The sequence below is a fragment of the Heteronotia binoei genome, chromosome 17 (genome assembly GCF_032191835.1).
Source record: "Heteronotia binoei isolate CCM8104 ecotype False Entrance Well chromosome 17, APGP_CSIRO_Hbin_v1, whole genome shotgun sequence".
Taxonomy (NCBI): Eukaryota; Metazoa; Chordata; class Lepidosauria; order Squamata; family Gekkonidae; genus Heteronotia; species Heteronotia binoei.
Window position 1 is genome coordinate 36,530,017 of NC_083239.1, and position 18,705 is coordinate 36,548,721.

Consider the following 18,705-nt stretch of genomic DNA (forward strand, 5'->3'; position numbering starts at 1 on the left):
GGTGATGCAGCTTGTCCACCCTGCCACATGTCATAATAATAATTCAATGCCTGGGGTGGATTTTGTTGTTATTGTTTGTTTCCAGGGTTACACTGTCATAATTGAGAATCTGGTCTCCAACTAGTATCAGGATCATTTTGCACAAGTAATCTCAGGTCCATGTCCTCCAGGCTAGATGATAATATCCCCACCCTCTGCTGTCGTTCTTGCTCTTGAATCAGCCTGCTTCACACCAAACAACTGTCGGTCTTCAATGGAAGTGGACAAATCAAGCACAGCAGAGCAGCAGTCCATTAAATCTGAGACCCTAACACATTGTTTATCTTAAGCATTCCTAGATTGTAATGTATTGGCTGCAATAGGCAAAGAAGTATTCCTTGACATATTGACGGCACCCAGTGTAGTTAAGGGTTTTTTAGAATTTATTGATGTACAATTTATAGCTGTTTTTAAAAGTTGTTTATAACACAACACATGTTGTTGTAACCTGCCCTGAGTTCACTCATGGGATGGGAGGGATAAAATGCAAATAAAATAAATAATATCAAGGTTTAACTATTTCTTCAAAAGTTCAGCTTTGTTTGCTATTTTGCACGTGGATTGTTTAATCAGTTCAACAGGAACATCATTTCCTTATTTGGAATTTCAGGAACCAGAACCAACCCTCTGTGCCAAGATGTCATCTTTGCACTGCCATTTCTGGAGCTTCTGCTGTCACTCTGATGGAAAAGGATGTTCAGAGCTTCTCTGAAAGAAAGGTCTCTTACTCTCATCCTGGAAGACTCTGATTGGTAGGATACCAAAGGGCTAGGAAACCCCTCATTTTTAACAGCATCAGCAGAACAGTAGCTTGCCAAAATATCAAAATCAACCTCCTATTGGATGAGGAGTTTGAAAGTCTCTCAAATCACTCAAGGTCTAGCACATAAATATTGTAAGCTCTGTGTTACCCTCCTCATTTTCTTCTTCTATCCCATGAAATTTTAAAGCATTTTGTTTGAGTTTAATTCTGAGAGTGAATCTTTTTTTGTAGATACTATATTTCCTCCTGAGCTGTCACCCCCATCTCCATTGCCATATTAGCTGTTTTTGCCACTTCCTGTAATGTTTTATTAATGCTAATTCTTCACCAAAAGGGGCATCAAACTTATTTGTTATGAGGATCGGATCTGACATAAATGAGACCTTACTGAGCTGGGCCATGCGTGTCATAAAACATAATGCCGGGTAGTGGAGATATAAACTTTATAGGGCACAGACAAACACAACTGAAGTTTGCTTGTTTTTTACTTAAAATAAAACAAGCTTAAAACCTTACCATGTTTGCAATGTTTTGTTTAACAGACTCTGATAACTGACACCTCTTGTTCTGAATTATTGCATCAAAATCTGGGGACAATGTCTGTGCTGTAGCAATATTGACTATGCTGTTAAGGTGTGTATCTGTAAATTGCAAGCCTACTTTTGATTTATTGACATTCACTACAAATCGTGGTCTTGCAGCCTGCAGCGTAGCTGCTAGGCTGCTTGGACCTGTTTGCCCTCCAGGGCGGGAGAGTGGGACTGCGCTGCGTTTAGGCGCGCTTTGCTGGGGGCGGGGTTTAGCCGCGTCAACGGCTAGCTCCCCGTCCCTTCTTCAGTCCCTCGGCGATCGGTGGACTGGGAGCGTGCGTGTCGGGAGGCTCTGGATGATCGGGAGCGTTTTCGGGAGGCTGCTGGTGTTCGCGCGTCTTTCTTGCATCGTGGAGAGAGCGAGTTGGGGCTCCTTGTGCTCTTCGCAACGAGCGGCGGCGGCAGCTTTATTTGAGCGGCGGCAGCTTCCTTGTGCAGCGGATCGGCGCTGGCCGGCTGAGTAGTTCTAGGGCCTGGGTGATAGAGGGAGTTGGGCTCCTTGTGCTCCTCGTGAGGAGCGGCGGCCACAGCTTCATTGTGCAGCTGGGGCCTGGGTGATAGAGGGAGTTGGGCTTCTGGAGGGAGTTGGGCTCCTTGTGCTCCTCGTGAGGAGCGGCGGCGGCAGCTTCATTTTGCAGCTGGGGCCTGGGTGATAGAGGGAGTTGGGCTCCTTGGGCTCCTCGTGAGGAGCGGCGGCCGCAGCTTCATTGTGCAGCTGGGGCCTGGGTGATAGAGGGAGTTGGGCTCCTTGTGCTCCTCGTGAGGAGCGGCGGCGGCAGCTTCATTGTGCAGCTGGGGCCTGGGTGATAGAGGGAGTTGGGCTCCTTGGGCTCCTCGTGAGGAGCGGCGGCCGCAGCTTCATTGTGCAGCTAATCAGCGCTGGCTGGCTGAGTAGTTCTCTGGCTGACTTGTTTTGGGGCTGGGTGTTTTACCTGTAGAGGGTTAATCTGAAGCCCAGCCTGTTCGTTGCAGGAGCTTGGTAGCCCTAAATTTTAAAGCTGCAGTACTGCAGTTTAGGCTACTCAGAATCTGAGATAGATCCTGGTGGAAGCTTGGGCCAGGTGTGGGGCTTGAGGTGGCATTAGTCTTCATCGGAGCTAGGGTCAGTTGAAAACCCCACACCACCCTTAGTTATAGTGGAGTAGCATTACACTGTGTTAGCTGGGGCTGTTGCTAGGCAAGGGGCAGAAAGACAGTTGGGCGGCCATTTTGAGGTGCTAGTAGCTGGGGCTGTTGCCAGGCAGTTTGGGCGGCCATTTTAGGTTCTTAAAAAGGGGTGGAAAGAAAGTTGGGTAGCCATTTTAGGTCCCACTTTTATAAGGCAGGTGGGCAAAATGTCTGGGGGTAAAGGTTCAGGCAAGTCCAAGGGCAAGAAGCCTGCACCCAAACCATCTAAAGCTCCTGCCAGGAGGCCACCTCCGCCGTCATCCTCTTCAGATGAGGAGGGTGAAGGGGTGGTGGATTATAATATTTTGAGTAGGCTGCAGGCCTTAGAGCAGGCGGCGGGTGTTCCTTCCTTAAGTAAGGGGGGCGATGTTAGGCAATCCAAAAAGGCTAGGCAGGCTAATATTCTCACCAGGTTATCCATTCTTGAGGGCAGGTCTGGTGGAGTCGTGCCTGGCAAGGATGCCTGTTCCAGTGGCCCCGATGCAGGTGCGGTGGAGGAGGCGCGGACGTCGGGCATTGGTTTGCCGGTGGTGCCGGCTGGACTTGGAGGTAGGTCCGGTGATGGTTTGCAAGTTGGGTCTGGGCAGGTTTGGCCATGGGGAACATGGGGACCTGCTACAGTAGCCGGGCTTGGCACCTCAGGGACAGGCTTAGGTGTGCCTACTCCTTCTGGGGCTGGGCTGGTGCAGAATTGGGCTTGGCCAGGGGGGCAGGGCATACCTTGTGTGCATCCAGGGACAGGGCAGATGAGCTTGTCTGGTCCCATTTTGGGAGCACCATCTCAGTACGGGATGGTGCCTTTTACAGCCTTGCCTTTTGGGGAGGTTGCTCTGCCACTGGGGGACCATTTGCTTCCTGCCACAAGGGAGAAAATTTTGAAGGGAGAGTATGTGGACATATTTTCCCTTCTTTATCGTGAAATGGAAAAGAAAGACAAAGAGGAATTAGATGAAAAGGAGAAGGAGAAGCTGCGGAAGAGAAAAGTTGACAGAACATGGGCTAATTGGTTGCCTGGGTTCTGTATTTATGCCGGGGTAATTGCCAGGGCGCAGCCATGGCGGGCGGCATCATTGTTCCAATATTTAGACATTATTTATAAGGGTTATACTGCCTTTAGTGGATCAGCCTGGTTACAGTACGACCAGGAATTTAGAATGAGGGCTGCCCTATATCCGTCCCTCCAGTGGGATCGGATTCACCAGCAGCTTTGGCTGCAGGTTATGTCTCCGGCTAGGCCTAACCTGGGTGACCGATCAGATAGTGGTCACTTAGTAAGTAGGGCGTCCTCATCTGCTTCATCGAGCTCTCCCCGCGGTACAGCGGGGCAGGCGGTTCAACCCCGCTTGCTCTGCTGGGACTTTGGATCCCTGGGGGTGTGTAATAGAAAGGCGTGCCAGTTTAAGCACGCCTGCCCCTTGTGTGGAGGATCCCATGCCTTTGACAGCTGCCCTAAAGCCCGGGGGCGCAGGAATCCAAAGAGGCCTGGCGGGAGCGGAGGAGCTTTTCCAGCCAAAAAAGGGCCCCAGCCCGATAAGGGTGGGACCGCTTAAGCGATGGCTGGCTAAGTATCCTAGGAGGGCTGACGCTTTGTACCTGTTGGAGGGTTTTGAGTTTGGGTTTAGGATCCCTTTTCAGGGGCCTCGAGTTCCGTTTATGTCTAGAAATCTTAAGTCTGTCCAAGGTTTGGAACAGGTTGTTAGAGACAAGATCGCTAAGGAGTTGGCTGAGGGAAGGATCCTTGGTCCTTTTTTACAGCCTCCAGTGACTACTTTGAGGGTCTCGCCTTTAGGTGTGGTGCCCAAAAAGACGCCTGGTGAATTTCGTTTGATTCACCATTTGTCTTTTCCTAGGGGGCAGTCAGTGAATGATGGGATCCCAGAGCATTTATGCTCTGTTAGGTATACCAGCTTCGACCAGGCTATCGCTGTGGTGAGGCGTTGCGGGGTGGGGGCTGAGTTGGCGAAATGCGATATTAAGTCTGCGTTTCGCCTTTTGCCCGTCCACCCAGATGACTTTGATCTCTTAGGGTTTTCTTTTGAGGGCCAATTTTACATGGATAGAGCATTGCCGATGGGCTGCTCTGTGTCATGTTCCGCTTTCGAGCGTTTTAGCACGTTTTTAGAATGGGCTGTGCAGGAGAAAGTGGGGTTGCAGGACGTCGTTCATTATTTGGACGACTACCTGTTTGTGGGGCCTGTAGGGACAGGGCATTGCGGCCAGCTGCTGGCCGGTTTTGCTGAGCTCACTGCCGAACTTGGGGTACCCTTAGCGCCGGAAAAAACGGAAGGTCCAACCCAGAGGTTGACCTTCCTGGGGATTGAGATAGACACAATTAAACAGTTGTCTAGGGTGCCTTTGCAGAAAGTGGAGGAGCTGAGGGCTAGGATTAATGCATTTCTTCTTAGGAAGAAGGTCACTTTGCTGGAACTGCAGCAATTGGTGGGGCACCTCAACTTTGCTTGCAAAGTGGTTGCTCCTGGGAGGGCGTTTCTTAGGAGACTGTGTGATGCTATGGCAGGGTTGCGCTTGCCCCAGCATAGAACTAGGGTTACCTGCAGCATGAGGGATGATCTGAAGGTTTGGCAAGAATTTTTGGAGTCGTTCAACGGGGTCTCCTTTTGGAGGGATGACTTGAGGCTTGAGGCTGAGCTCCAGGTCATGTCTGATGCTGCAGGATCTTTAGGCTTTGGAGTTTATTTTCGCGGACATTGGTGCGCGGATGTTTGGCCTGATTCCTGGACGCAGGTAGGGGTGAACCGAGATCTTACGTTTCTCGAGTTCTTTCCCATTTTAGTTGCGGTTTGGCTGTGGGGGAAGGATATGGCCAATCACACTGTCCATTTTTGGTGTGATAACATGGCAGTAGTCCACGTCATTAATTCCCTTTCATCCAAATCGCAGAGGGTAATGAGGTTGGTGAGGGCCTTCACTCTGCGCTGCTTGCGGCTTAATATATTGTTTTTAGCCAGGCATGTTCCTGGGGTGAGCAACGGGGTGGCTGATGCTCTATCTCGTAAACAGATGGAGAGGTTTCGTCAGCTGGCCCCGGAGGCAGACGGAGAGCCGGTGCCAATGCCCCAGGAGCTATGGCAGATTGGAGAGCCGAAGCCTGCAGAGCGATAGGTCTAGCCATTGCGCCCAGCACTCGGAAGTCTTACGAGCGGGCCGTGCGGCAGTTTGAAGACTTTCGGGCTGAGGTAGGGTATCGCAGGGTTTGGCCCCTCCCGGTGGAGGAATTGCTCCATTACTGTGTGTCGTTACGAGGTAAGGGGTTGGCCGTGCGATCTATTAGGGGGTGCCTGTCTGCATTGGCTTTTGCAAGTAAGGCACTTGGTTATAGGGAGGATACAGCAGACTTTCGTATTCGAAAGATGCTTGAGGGGTGGGCTAGAGAGGCCGGACCCAGGGTTGACACGCGGAATCCGGTGTCTCCGTCGATTTTGCAGGGGTTAAAGAGGGTATGGGGCGTGGTGTGTGCCTCGCCTTTCGAGGCATGTTTATTCCATGCTGCGTCCTTGTTAGCCTTTTTTGGGGCGCTTAGAGTGAGTGAGCTGGTAGCTCAATCTAGAAACGATGTTTCTGGTAGGGCTTTGCAGCTGAGGGACCTGAGGTTGTTGGGGCCTAAGGCGGTCATTACTGTCCGTCGCTCGAAGACGGATCAGCTGCAGCGGGGTGCTGTGCTCGAGCTGGGTAGTTGTTCAGAGCTCGAGTTGTGTCCAGTTAATGCGTTGGCTGCTTATTTGGCAGTGCGCGGGCCCAAGGACGGATTTTTGTTTATACACATGGATGGTAAGCCATTAACGAAGCACCAGTTTTGGGCGGTTACGTCCAGGGCGTTGGGTGAGTTAGGGTTATCAGGGGTGCGGTTTGGTACCCACTCCTTTAGAATTGGGGCGGCCTCGACAGCGGCTGCTATGGGGTTGCCTTCCACCTCTATTCAGAGGTTGGGGCGTTGGCGTTCTTCAGCCTATAAGGCATACATACGCCCCTTTTGCGGGCATTGAGCACATTGGATTGTGTGCAGGAGTTGGTTCTGTTTGTGTTTAATGGTTTTTCTCTTTTTAGATGCTGCTGTTCCTGGCCAGAGGAGCCGGTGCCGAGTTCTCATCTGCGGCCATAGCTACGTGTTTTGGGCTGGTCTTCAAGCACGGAGAACTGCGGTCGGCTCTCAGCTGGGACTCAGCAAGCATGCGGTCATCGAATGGCAGGGGCGCCGGGGCCTTCAGTGGCCAGGCTTGCTGCCGTTGTTATTCAAAGGTAGAGCGGGTCCTCCTCCACAGGTCTTAATCGTTCACCTGGGAGGTAATGATCTGGGGTTATTGAAGGGTAAGGCCTTGGTGTGGCAAGCCCGGGATGACTTCCAGCGCATCAGGGAGCGATGGCCGGAGACCACGATAGTTTGGTCAGCCATGCTGCCCCGCCAAGTGTGGCGTCATGCTGTGGACCCTGCAGCCTTAGAAAGAGCTAGGTATAAAGCCAATAAAGAAATTAAGAAATTACTCGAAAAGGGTTTGGGCCACTATTTACCCCATCCGGATATTTCAGCGAGATGTCCTGACCTCTACAGAGGGGATGGGGTGCATCTCTCGGAAAAGGGTAACGTGCTTTTTCTGAGAGATTTGCAGCAAGGGTTGCGGGTGGCTTTGGGCCTCCCGGTGGGTGCTAAGCCCTAAGTAGAGACTTGGCCTTATTAGTGGCAGGTTTTAGGGGTTTAGGACACTATGCGGCTAGGGGAGGACTGTGAAGCATCCCCCACTTTGGGGGAAATTTTGGGGTCTGGCATGATCGGCCTTGGGGTTTGGAGACCCGGGTTGGAGAATGCAGACTGTCCAGGAGGCTCGGCTAGAGGGTGCCTTTCCGCCGAGACGTGCGTCTGGGTTTGGGCCCTCTGGTGCGGGCCTCCCTGCTGGGCCTGCCTGGAGGGAGCTGAGCAGCTCAGCTCCGGAAAGGGGGCTGGGTCCTCGCCCGTTTAATGGCAGGGGAGCGGTCGCGGTGACCCCTAGCCCTGGCCAGGCCGCTGGTGGGGTTCCCTTGCTGTTCATGTTGTAAGTTAATAAAGTGGCCCAATTTTAATCCAATGTATTGTGTCCGACTCGTTATTCCGACCTTGGTGGGCAATCGTGGTCTTGCAGCCTGCAGCGTAGCTGCTAGGCTGCTTGGACCTGTTTGCCCTCCAGGGCGGGAGAGTGGGACTGCGCCGCGTTTAGGCGCGCTTTGCTGGGGGCGGGGTTTAGCCGCGTCAACGGCTAGCTCCCCGTCCCTTCTTCAGTCCCTCGGCGATCGGCCCTCCCACCCGCCCTGTATGCTATGTAGGCATTGCTGGTTGCCTCATTTGGGGAGCCGGGTAGGAATTTTTTACGCCCCAGCTGATTGGCTGGTGCTGGGGTGTGTTTTTCGCCTACCCTGCATAGCAGTGCAGTGGATTGTGGAATTGGCTTGGGAAGGTGCCGTTAAATAGGTGGTCACTTTAGTGGCAGGTTTTAGGGGTTTAGGACACTATGCGGCTAGGGGAGGACTGTGAAGCATCCCCCACTTTGGGGGAAATTTTGGGGTCTGGCATGATCGGCCTTGGGGTTTGGAGACCCGGGTTGGAGAATGCAGACTGTCCAGGAGGCTCGGCTAGAGGGTGCCTTTCCGCCGAGACGTGCGTCTGGGTTTGGGCCCTCTGGTGCGGGCCTCCCTGCTGGGCCTGCCTGGAGGGAGCTGAGCAGCTCAGCTCCGGAAAGGGGGCTGGGTCCTCGCCCGTTTAATGGCAGGGGAGCGGTCGCGGTGACCCCTAGCCCTGGCCAGGCCGCTGGTGGGGTTCCCTTGCTGTTCATGTTGTAAGTTAATAAAGTGGCCCAATTTTAATCCAATGTATTGTGTCCGACTCGTTATTCCGACCTTGGTGGGCAAAATTACATGGTCAATGCTCTGTGCCCTAAGATCCAGGGGAAAACATTAAATGGCTGGGCATTGGGAGTTTTTGTATATAAGTTGCTTTGTGTGCTGGTCAGGGCTGTAGCCAAGATTTAATGTTTTTTGTGGCCCATAGTACCATTTTTTGTTTGGGGGGGGGAGGCAGGGGGCCACCCAGTTTGGCCCTAAATACTTTCTCTCCATCTCAAGTAACAGCACCCCCCCCCCTCATTTGTCTAACTCAGTAAACCTTCCAGGGGGATCTGGCTGCAAGTAGGCTCCCCCAGTGCCGATCTGAAGCCCCTCCCTGCTGGTCTCTCTGGCCAGGCAAAAGTGGAGCCTCCTTCCCACCCTCTCAGAAGGAACTTCTTTCCCCCTCATATTCCAAAGGCCTCGTTGCCTCTGCCTACCAAGGAGCCGGTTAGCAGGGGCTTGTTTCTGTTTCAAGGAAGGCTTCCTCCCTCAGCACCCCAGCATTTGGCAGTTGAGCAAAGGGGACAGATTGGAGACCTTCCCATGGATGAGCCATACAGGTAGAAGAGGGATGGAGTGGCCTGCTCCCATGGGTCCCACTGTAGCTGGGAGTGGCAGAACCCCTAGCACAAGGCCTGCCTTCCCCTTTCTGCCTATAGCTGTGGGCACTGCTGATCAAGAACATGTGAAGGCACCATGACAATCACACAGCAGAGCTACGGATCCAAGCACCTCCATTGGCTGAGGCTCCTCCTGCCTTTGGGAAAAGGGAGAGTTGAAAAGGGAAAGAGCAGAGGCTGCTTGTTTTGGCTGCATTGCAGAAAAATGGTGACCAAAGGAAGCAGGAGAGGGGGGCGGCCATTTGCTGGAGGGCCTGATTGGAGCCCTTTGAGGGCTGGATTAGGCCTTGGGCCCCACATTTGACACCCCTGATCTGGAATGTCCCTTTTAAAGGAGTCAAGAATCTCAGTTGCTGATCTATTGACTGTGTCTCCGTTGTGTCTGAGTTTCCTTCCCTGGTGACCATTTTAAGTTGTTTCAAGTCTTCGGCCTGCTTCTGAGGGAGAGAACTTATTGTTTTAAAGAAAGTCTTACTAGAGTTTGATTTGAGAGTTGTTTTTGTTTTTTATCTTCTTGCCCCTGGAGGTTTCTTTCATACCTGGGATGTGTTGAATCTTGAAACTCTAGGTGCTGACATTTAAAATGGGGTAGGGACACAGTCTCAGCACTCAGTGTCCACCATAATTCCTAGGTGATGCCTCACCCCCCCAACCTGAGTTTTTAAGCGGTGTGTTCTAATCCACACATATCTTCACAGCTTCCATAACAAATATTCCACCTCCACAAACAAGCACGTTTGTAAAGGTGGAATATTTATTATTGTATTTATTATTATTATACATTATTTATCATGGAAGTTGTGAAGATGTAATTGTAGGACTTCCTCGACCCATCTTTTACAAAATATTAGAAACAGTGTAGGACCGTTGGACTCTGTTAGAGGTGTCAACAAGGAGCCTGAACTGCTTATACTTGAAAGTATTTGCACAAACACTTTTTCATAACTGAGTTGATTCACTTTACTCATTCAAGGAACTTTGGCATTTTCTGATCATCTTATATTTTTTCAAGAATGAATTTATGTACCTTCTGTAAGGGCTGGATGAGTATCTAATTGTATGTATAAATTTTGGATATACTCTCTTAGTGTTCTGTATGTGAAATTTATGAAATATATTCAGAGACAATTTTCTAAAAATTAAATTTCAATATTTATTTAATATCACAGGTTAAACTGTATGATTGTTGCATAGTCACAGTCATTGTTGTGGTTGCCAACCTCCAGATGGGGCCTGGAGATCTCCCACTTTTACAATTGATCTCCAGCTGGTAAATATCAGCTCTCCTGAAGAAAATGGCTGCTTTGAAGAGTGGGCTCTAGGGTATTGAACCATGTTAAGGCACCTCCCCTCCCCAAACCCCACCATCTCCTGTATTCACCTCCAAAGTCTCCAGATATTTTTCAGCACCAATCTGGCAGTCCAGTCTCAGATCACCTTGTACCCATCTCTATCTATGGAGGTACTCAAGTGATAAGAAAGTATGTACTGACTCATTGGTAAAGTTTTGTTAAATCAATTGCATGTTATCAAGATCCCGAATCCTGCCGTGATAGGTTGGTTGATACTTGTGTGTGATTGCAACAGCCCAAAAAGTAGGTAGGTGGGTTATTACCATTTAATTCATCAGGCTTTTCTGCATATATTGCAAGTTTAGTTTGTTTTACAATCATAGGTGCACCTGCTCCAACCCCATTTGAAATGTAAATTCTGTTACTGGAGCAAAAATTACTCAAGTATACAGCCTCATTCATGCTTTAGCTTTTCAGCAGCTGGTTTTAATAAGCCTTTCCCTGGAATGGCAGCCATGAAAATTTATAATGGAAAAATTCTCCCTCGGTTGTTGTACAGTATCCCTTTGTGGATTGGTGCTTTTAATTCCAATATGGAGAGTGTACAAGCATCTTTTTTCCCAACAAATTTTGGGAGTTCCTAAAGTGTCCCTTACCTAGCTATATACGCAGAGTTAGGCCTGCACCTTTTAGAAACCAGGGCTTGGATTATGGCCTTTAAATATTAGATAAAAATCCACTTTAGAGTAGAACCTGGAAGTCTATTAACTTTTTTTTTTAACTTGAAATAAACTTTAGTGAAAAAATGCAAATAAATTACAGACAATGAAATAGTACTAGTACTATTTGGTTTTCCACTTTTGTCAACATGTTACCTCTGCATCCTCCCACTTGTTCAGCAGCTAGTTTAGGTATTTACCAAAAAACATGGAGTGATGCCTTTTTATTTCATCATCTTAAATTCTCCATCCCAATATCATGCCTTTACTCTGGCCCGCATAAATGCTTTCCCATTGAAAATTCTTTATGGCAGATAAAAAGGTTTTGCCCATGTGAATTGGGAACTCTTTGTCAAGCATCGGTATTTAGAATAATCGAGCTATTGTTTAAATCAAAGACTCGTTTTATTGATAATCCAACACTTGCCCAAGGAACGATACCTTGGAAGTGATACAGAATGTTATATAGCATGGCATCTTAAAGGCTACTTCAAAGACAAAGTTCAGATAGCTTCAAAACATAACATACAGATGTGAATTGCATAGAAGGTTCAAAGCATACTGTCAACTACCCATTTGGATACTATAACATCTCTTGGTTCCCACACATTCCTGACTTGCTGATATGTATGGGAACTCGGGGGAGAGGCACTTCTTGCTTTACAATAGGATTACTTGCATATCCTGCATCCTTGAGAGTCCACAGGTGGGGGAACTTTGAAGAGAGATCTTTATTCAGAAAAGAGGGATAATAGAAAGGGGGGAGTATGAACACAAAATGCATACTAAATTAATACTCAGAAATATCATGCTTGACACTCTTGACTCCCTATACCATATTATTTTGAAGTGCCCTTTACTTGCTTCCCAGTGCAGTCTATTTCTATCTAAATATTTTCCAAATAATAATCTCACTGATGAGGAAATGCTAAGTCAGCATTTAAAGGGTGTAAATCCCCAAACCATCATATCTGTTGCAAACTTTTTAACAGAAGCCTATAAAATCATAATGGAAACATACCAATAGATCTTAACAAACTAAAATATGCTTATTCTCTTTTGGCATTTTATATTTGACGTTATTACTGTTTACTATTTTAGAACTTTCTGTTTTATATTCTTATCTATAATATTTATCAGACTAATGTATATAAGTACTGATAACTATATGTAATTATTTGTGTTCTTGTGCTAATGAAGGTATATGTATGTGATAAGCCTCCCCATGTAGACTCACTGAGGATTTGTCCTCACTGCAGGATGAACTCATTGCCTCATGTTGTCCACTCTGAATAGACCAATAATCACACCCTGCTGTAAAGTACCTGTGCCATAGCATTCCCAAGCAGGGGTGGAATTCTAGTAGGAGCTCCTTTGCATATTAGGCCACACACCCCTGATATAGCCAGTTCTCAAAGAGCTTACAGAAAAGGGCCTTGGAGGATTGGCTACATCAGGGGGTGTGGCCTAATAGGCAAAGGAGCTCCTGCTAGAATTCTACCCCTGTTCCCAAGTGAAAGTCAACATGGTGCAATAATTAGAGTGGGATCCTCACCCTAGTTAAACTATGGGCACATTTGGCTCCAATCTTAAAATATGTCAGGTTTCCAAGCCACGCGTATTCCTATCACAGAAGCAGCTGTTCAGAAACTGGGGCTCCCTGTCCAGACACAAAGATGATGCCTCCTGGGCTGTACTGAAGACTCCTCTATTTCAGTTGAGTGGACAAAAGACAGAACTGGCTCTTTGATTTGATGGTGTTACACTTAGGGGAAAGAGTAAATGGGCACCAAGAAACATACCAGCAGACACAATTGCATCCACATGCACTACATTGGGGATCACTGGATTAGAGTGTCAGGCTAGGATCTGGGAGATTCAGGTTTGAATCATGGGATGAAAGTTAGCTGGATACCCTATATACCATTCTCTTGCAACCTAACTTATCTCGTAAGATTGTGGCTGAAAGGATAAAGCGGAGGAGTGGTGAATGATGTAAGCAGCTTTGGGTCTTCTTAGGGAGAAAAACAGAATACAAAAATAATGTGAATCCGCCATCACTTGATGATAACTTTTTCTCCTTTAACTTCCCATTGGCTAACCTCCACACACACAGGACTTACTAACAACCAAATTAGTGATTTGACATTAGATTTTTTATTTGAAGGCCTATCTCTCACAAATTCATAATTCCACAATGCAAACAGCAGTATTTAGGACTGAACTGGTCTTGTACCAAGATTTGTTAAAATTCTCATCAGCAAATCATAAAAAACAAACAGAACTGATTTTTTTCTTTTATTTTCTTTCTACCCATAACAGATCAAGTTGAGTGCCATGAGCAATAGCAGAAAACTTTATGTAAACTGTAGAGTGAATGGTGTTCACATGATTTGCTTGAGATGGTATCAGGAGAGGCTCATGAGCAGGAAACTGTTTTTGGTGTGGTCCAGGATCTTCATTATATCATGCCATCTTTGGAACTAGTAAAAACATGACAGCTGTTAGTACAAACATCTCCAAAGAGCAAAGGGCTGAATACATTAATCAATAATTGAATACAGGTCAGGGCAGTTTCTTAATAGGCCTCTTACAAAGAAGATTCTCCTAGAACATAATTTCTGATGGCTGGGGCCCCAACCTGCTACTCCCTTTGAATTGAAGTCAAAGAAAACGCATCATAAAGGACTCACATTAAGATAGAAAAGGAATCAGGAGAGGAATCTAGAGGATTATCAATCAGGGAAGTACAAGAAAGGTCATGAAGGAAAGAAACACAAACAAGCATGTTACTTTACATTGTAAACCTCTCTCAAAGAGTTCCTTCTGTGCTTTTCTAGAGACCAATCAGTACTGGCTTCGCTAAAAAAATATATTTCTACAGAGTTCGGGCTAATTTGTGGTCAGAGATCACATTCTCAAGATAGAAAGACAGGAATAGTTTTGCTTTCTGTTCCAAAAATTGGTTGGAAATCAAAACTCAAAACCCAAAGGATGTTGTCAACACTTGAAAGTGAAGCCTCCTCTATTTTTCATCTCATTTCGTCACACAATCCTAGAGGGACCAGTAATTACTAGTACCATCTACCAGCTATCAGTTGCCATAAAATGGTTGGCTTAAGCTGGTGGGAGGCTTAATAGTAAGGTTTGCACCTGTCAGTTCTTTCTTTGGACTTTCATAACCCCCTTTTCTTTGGACTTTCACAAGTGACAGACTTGGCCAACATCTGCTGCATTTGTTGGCATCCTTATGGAACATCCTTATGGAACAGAAAGCAAAATGATTCCTGACTTTCTGTCTTGAGAATGTGATCTCTGACCCCAAATTAGGGTTGCCAAGTCCCCTGCTTCCTGTAGTAGGGGACCTTCACGTGCACGCTTTGTGCACGCACCATGCAGTTACATCACCCTGAAGTGATGTCATCAAAATGGTGGAGCACACACAGGGCTGCTCTAGGTGTTTCCGGGAAAACGCTATGGTTTTCCCAGACACTCTAGCCATTTGGTAGGTAAAAACTCTATATTACCTATTGTACCATAGAATTTCTCTCCTGAATGGCTAGAGCATCCGGGAAAACCATAGAGTTTTCCCGGAAACACCTAGAGCAGCCCGGTGTGCATGCCATCATTTTGATGACATCACTTCCGGGTGACATCATTGCACCGGCGACATAGAGGGCGGTTCCCCCCACCGGCCCAATGTGGGCTGGTGGGTTGGGAACCTCCAGGGTGGGGGAAAACCCGCCTGGACCAGGGGCTTGGCAGCCCCACCCCAAATGATTCTGAATTCTATAGAATTAAATTTTCCACAGTAGATTTTTCCTCACCAGCTGCAAACCCAAAGTATTTTTCTTACCCCACGTTTTCTGAATCCCCAGTTTTAATGAGGTCTGAAAATGCAGGGTAAGAAGGAGAAAGCTTCAGGTTTGTGGCTGGTGAGGAAAAATCTGCTATGGAAAATTTCACATAATGCACAGTTTTTAAAAAGTCAATGCAGGGAATTTCACTACTGCAGAAATTGTCTTGGCTGACAAGCAGCTTTTTCCCAGTGGCACACAAGGCAGTAAGATGTCATTTTGATAAGCAGATGCTAGATAGAGGAAGATACAGAAGGAAGGCCTCAGAACTTGAAAGGGAAGCTGGGAGTGCAGGTGTTCCCAGTGGGCAATTCATAGAAAGGCCAGGTGGTGCCAGTGATTGAGCAGAAAGAAAAAAACTCCTCCAAGTATTGGAAAAACCTTGAATGGCATGCTGAAATAGGGCCTCTGATCAGAGCAGGACTGTTCTGCCGCACTATGTGAGCAGACTAACAACAAGGATTACAGTATATATGAGTATATATCTAAATAAGAAAAATACTGCAATAGAAAAAATAACTGTAAATTATATTAAGCAACATAAATGTTAAGTACAGATTATTATATATAGATAATTATTAAATTTATTATAAATGCAACAAAGTCAATATTTTCAGTAAAGAGAAATCAATACTCCAAAATTATCAATTAGAAGAAGCAAAATACAGTCTCCAAAATTCATAAGACTTCAAATTCAAGACTTCAAGTTAATCAGATTCAAAATCACATCAGTATTTCTCTAGCAGTCCTTAGAGCCATTCCCTCTCTCCTCTCCACCACCTTATCCCCCTTCCCATCTCTTCCCCTGGCAGCCTCTGTTTTCCCCCCACCTCTGTGATATACCCTTCCCTCCTCTTCCCTGCCTTTTTTTTTTTGGCCTTACCTGTTCCTCCCTCTCCAGTTTCACTCTTCCCATCCCATCCCACCTCATCCCTTTCAGTTTATTTTCCCCTTCCCCATTATGGGTAAAAAACTGAGGCTGAGAATTCTCAGCAAAGTCAGAAAGTAAGATCTGTGCTGTTTAAACTTTAACCAAATATGTCTTTACCCTACTTATATGTATATTTCAACTAATATGAATATTTCCTTGTCTATTTTCGCTGATGGGCAATAATCAAACTGAGTAGGATGGGTTTATTGGCTTAGGGAAGAAACAAAAGTATTGATAGGATTTTTTTTTTTTTAGTCTATCCTTGATAAAAGAATAATAATAATAGTAAAAGAAATCCCGGGTACTGTTTCTTGTTCTGGTTACCTTTGTCGGTGAACTGAGTGTTGTAAGGAAATTACTGCAACAGTACAATTCAAAATTCAGTAAATTAATCCACAGGCAAATAACAATCACTTTCTTGGGGCACCATCAACATCATTTAGAAAATGAATAAAGCACACAGAATAATAAATAGGTATAGGCTATTAAATAATTAAAGGAACACTGCATCTACTACAGACAAGATACACAATTTGCAGCACTCACCTGTCTTTTAGGCTCAGACTGCATTACAAAGAAAAACATAAGGTTTTTTTAAATGCTTTGTCTCGTGGTTGAATTCAGGACTGTTCAAAGATAGATCTGTTAGAATTTAAGCTCTGCTATCTGGAGCCCCAACTTTCCTCTCCTTTTGGTTGCCCTCTTCTGTACTTTTCCCAGCTCTTCCATGTCCTTTCTGAGATAAAGTGACCAGAACTTCACACAATATTCTAAATGAAGCTGTACCATAGATGTGTACAGGAGAATAATAATATTGGTCATTTTATTTTCAGTTCCTTTCCTAATAATCCCTAACATGTCTTTTCACTGCTGTAGCACAATGGGCTGATATTTTCATTGAGCTATCCACTAAGACCCCAAGGTCTCTCCCCCACCTCCCCAGCATAAGCAAACTCAGACCCCATTAGCTTGTACCTGAAGTCGGGATTTTTTTTTTGTCCCAGTGTGCAACACCCTCTACTTGCCAAAACTGAACTTTTTTTTCTTTTTTGTTTTTTGCCTCTCTATTGCCTGCTTTTCCGATTTGTGGAGATCCTCCTGGAACTCTTTACAGTCAGCCATTGGTCTGATCCAACATGGATTCTCTTATGTTCTTGTGTTCTTTTGTTCTTAATGTCCATGCTCCACTCATGTGGCAGACCTAGTGTCTTCCATAGTGGCACTGGGACTCTTCCAATATATAAGAACTTCTAGCCACCAGGAGGGACACATTGGATCTGATCTTTGTGGTGCAGGTGTCACTGGACAAGATTGCTGCTGAGGCAGTACCATGGTCAGACCACTTTGCCCTGAAAGCTCATATGAATGTTCCACCTCAACCCCGTTTAGGCAGCAAGCATACTTTAACTTGCCCATGGAGCCAAATGGACCCTATGCAGCTCCAGATGACTCTGTGGGATCCCTGGCATCCAGGTGGCTCATCTGGCATCGTCAGCTCTCTGCAGCCATCAATGAGACTGCTCACCAGTATCCTCTGCACCTCCATTCAAAGCTTGTGCCATGATATACACAAGAATTGTGGCTGATGAAATGGAAACTCAGACAGCTAGAGAGGCAGTGGTGTCATACTTGTGATGAAGTTACCAGAACATCCTATAGGTCATTTATGAGGACTTATGAGATGGCAGTCAAGACCACAAAGAAGACTTACAATTTGATCCCTTACTATTCTGTCACAAGGCAGGCCAAATGTAAGAGAATCGGATATTGACTGTGAGACTTTTGCAGGCTTCTTCATATATAAGGGCAGTGGTGGTTCAGTTGCAGAGTTTTCTGGAGGACACTTCCATATTGGATCCATATCAATTTAGCTTCTGCTCAGGTCATGGGATGGAGACAGTTCTGGCTGTCTTTGTAGATGACCTCCAGAGACATCTGGATTGAGGTGGTTCAGCATTGCTGTTGTTGTTGGACCTTTCAGCTGCTTTTGACATGGTCAACCACCAGTTACTGACCCACCACCACACCAATGCAGGGATTCAAGGGTTCATCTTATAATGGCTCTCCTCTTTTTACCAAGGCCAGGGACAAAGAATGGCAATAGGGGAGCAGTCATCCCAGAGACACCTGCTTGTATGCGGTGTGCCACAAGGAGCAGTTCTCTCTCTGATGTTGTTTAACATCTAAATGTGTCCCCTTGCCCAGATTATTTGGAGGTATGGGCTGGGGTCCCATCAATATGTGGATGACACCCAGCTCTATCTGTTGATAGGGGGCCATTCTGGCTGCACCCCGGAAAACTTGGGGGTGCTCCTGAAGCCTTCTTTGTTAATGGAAGGCCAGGGTGCAGCCACTGCCCAAGTCTGCCTTTTACCAACTTCAGCAGATAAGGCAGCTGGCCCCCTTCCTTGATGACTTGGCAACCTGGTGACTGTGATCCATGCCACAGTCACTTTGAGACTAGATTACTGTAATGCCCTCTACATGGGGCTGCGCTTGTCTCAAATCCAGAAGCTTCAACTAGTACATAATGCTGCAGCCAGTTTGTTAGTTTGGTGTAGTGCTTAAGTGTGTGAACTCTTATCTCAGAGAAATGGGTTTGATTCTCCACTCCTCCACTTGCAGCTGCTGGAATAGCTTGGGTCAGCCATAGCTCTCACAGAGGTTGTCCTTCAAAGGGCAGCTGCTGTGAAAGCTCTCTCAGCCCCACCCACCTCATAGGGTGTCTGTTGTGGGAGAAGAAGATAAAGGAGATTGTAAACCGCTCTGAGACTCTGATTTAGAGAGAAGGGTGGGGTATAAATCTGCAGTCGTCTTCTTCTTCTCCCCACCCCATGTGGGAGCACATTCAACCTG